This window comes from Pinus tabuliformis, chromosome 5_2 (assembly GCF_031772625.1).
Source record: "Pinus tabuliformis cultivar Carrire ecotype Pingquan chromosome 5_2, CPIR1, whole genome shotgun sequence".
Taxonomy (NCBI): domain Eukaryota; kingdom Viridiplantae; phylum Streptophyta; class Pinopsida; order Pinales; family Pinaceae; genus Pinus; species Pinus tabuliformis.
In genome coordinates, this window is record NC_142306.1 from 293,476,623 (window position 1) to 293,479,730 (window position 3,108).

At 31.4% G+C, this 3,108-nt stretch overlaps 1 pseudogene; it reads right to left on the bottom strand.

Moving 5' to 3' along the window:
* Positions 1–1,706: 1,706 nt before the first annotated feature.
* Positions 1,707–2,898, bottom strand: LOC149158704 (xyloglucan endotransglucosylase protein 2-like; annotated as a pseudogene).
* Positions 2,899–3,108: the final 210 nt, after the last annotated feature.

The following is a 3,108-nucleotide window of genomic DNA, read 5'->3' on the forward strand; positions in this document are numbered from 1 at the left end:
TAATAATTTTTCATTTAAACAATGACCATTTGGTAATACATTGGAGTAGTCTTAGTAAGACTCAAAATCAAATCTTCGAGTTGTCACATAAAACCATGAGTATATCCAACTACCTACAAGTTAGATATATCAATAATTTTTTGGTTTAATAATAGCCGAAATATTGCCAAAAAAAATGGTACCTACTCTTATTTTATTATAACAAGCTAAACATATCTCCTTATATTCAATAGAACCATAGTGGAAAAGAAAATTGCTTATAAGTCTCTTATTCACCCAAATTCTACCAACCTAAAAAAACCCTTATACAATAACAAAAACAAAATTTATAAACTTAAACATTTTAGAATTAAAATTTATTATTACTCAAACAAAATTTTAGAACTCAAGATAATCTAAAACTAATATCTATTAATCCATTTTCACTTATAATTACTATTTTTATTTGAGAAGCCAACATAAGTCATTCGAAAACATTTTATTATGAAATGCTCAATGATCTTTTTTATTTTATTTTTAAAAGACAACATAAGAAATTTGAAAAAAGAAATTAGTAAATTACGAAAAACCCTTTAATCTTTTTTTTTTAACTAGAAATTATGTAATCATTATGAATTATAGTAATTATCTTTGATTTTATATACGACTTGACATTTGCCAATATTCAATTAAAAAAATTAATCATTTTTTTCAGTATTATAGAAATTATCTAATCATCATGAATTATTGTAATTATCTTTGATTTTATATAAGACTTGACATTTTGTGAATATTCTATTAAAAAAATTAGTAATCCATTTTATTCTTTATTATTTTATTATAAAACTCATTATATAAGAAAGAAATATAAGACATTTCAAAATGTTTTATTACAGAGATTTGAATTTGAATTTTATTATTTATTATTTTATTCTAAAACCTGATGTATTATCTTGATAGAGATAGTAATTATATCATTTTTTTAATAGTTAATATTATATAATATATTTATTTTAAACCCACATTGAGGAAGTTGAAAATATATGAAAAAGGGATATATTAGTGGGTGTATAAAGATAAGGAAGATTACATTAATTTTTTAGATTCTCTTAAAATATATAAAAATATATATATTTTTTATTTTGATAGTGTTTAAAAAAATAAAACCCATCATATATTTCCATAAAGAATATTTTTTAATATTCTTAAATATATATATATATATATATATATATATATATATATATATATATATCTATTTATTTGATATTTGCTATAGGAAATCTCTAGAAAGTTTTTTTTAAATCATTTTCATTTTATAAAAATTATTTATATTGATAATTTTGTTAAAGATGGTTTTTATCAAATCACTTCTTATTTTGGTGAATGATGAATGAATAATTCCACGATAATTCTGGTGAATGATTGATTGATAATTAATCATTCGTTGGAATAATTTGAAATAAACCCCAAGATCAAACTTCCAATTACTATAATGCGCTTCGAATCCTTTGAAAAGGATTTAAAATGCCTTTAAGAAATACATTAAGAAAAAACAATAAATACATTCGGCAACAACCAGACATGAAAATCAATTTGGAAACCGAAATTTTCAGAGAAATGATTTACCCAAAAGCTCACTGCAACATAACATTTGGGCCTCCCCGGACTAATAATCCGACCTCGGATTATTCAGCCATGGGTAGCATCGAATAATGATAACTGGACTACATATTGTCGCGATCACGAACACATTTCGGAGGCATTTTCTTGTTTCTGGGCATCTCAGTGCAGTAATTGTAGTGGTGTAGTGCTTCCTCACCCATTTCAAGTACCGCCATTGGCGCCCACATCCAGTTCTCTGAACTCCTCCTGATCCCACCACCACCACCCCTACGTAGCGCACACCGATTGTGGAGCAGAAGCCTCACAGGAATTGACATGGAATTCCCTATAGGAGGCGATGAACAGCGCCTTGGCCCAGTCGGTTTTCTCCAGACCCCCTCAGGTGGCCCAATCATCAGCATTCAACAGGATTGAATAGATCTTCATTGGCTGGTTAAATGGGTACCTCACGCCCAGATCCTTCTTGTTCTTGAACACCCAGATTGGTACCTCATCTACCAAAAATCTACGCCCAAAAAAAAAAATTGCACCAAACCATATTAAACCAAAAGAGGTTCATTGTAAAATTACATGCTACATTTGCATTTGGCTCTGGTTCGACAATAAATAATGGGCTCGGGAATGAGGGACTAAACAATTTGGTACATGTTCCAGAGTACAACATAGGAATGGTAATCCTTGGTGGGGTCGAACCAAAGGTATATTCGATGTTCTCTCTTACCCTTCCTGCCTGTAAATACATTGGTCTAAAGAATGTAGGGTTCCCCAGATTTTTTCCCCAAGAATTCAAAGTCTATCTCATTATGTGTTGCAATCTGAGAAGAAAGCTACCGCACCAAAAGAAATATAAATACATAAACAGGTAGAAGCAGACTTAGACATCCAAAAACCCCCAAGATTATTATGAATACTTACATAAAATGCGATGACAGTGCTAGCGGAATCGTCAGGAACTAGCTTTATCTGCATACTAAAATGCCCAAATAAATATGTCCCCTTAGACACGAACCTGGCACTTGCCAACCCATACTTCATCCCACGTTGTTATTCCCATAGCTCATAAAAGGATAAAACAACCAAAAAATATGCAGAAACAAATCCAATGTATAATAGCTTACCATATTGTTTGTTGAGGAGAAGCTCGGTCTTTTGACCGCCATGGAATTGCTTGATGTGATCTGAGCCCCAGCTGGTGACATAGTTGTTGTGAAAGGGCACACTCACTGGCTTCCTGGGAGTGGCAGCCATGGCAATAGAATGGAGTAACAGAACAAGAAACTGTGTCCTCTTCATGGATTCCAATGACCTTACTGGCACCCAAAAATGAAGCTGTGCAGTGGAACGCGAGCCTTATTTCCTAACAAGGATCCTGTGTATCTTCCCATTGAACGCCAAAGCTGCGAAAACAATTTGTTGAGCAGTGATATAAATTTAGTTTTTCTAATTTAAATATCAAGCGGGAATGTTGAATTTGAAATTCTGTGAGGCAGATGGTGCATTGAA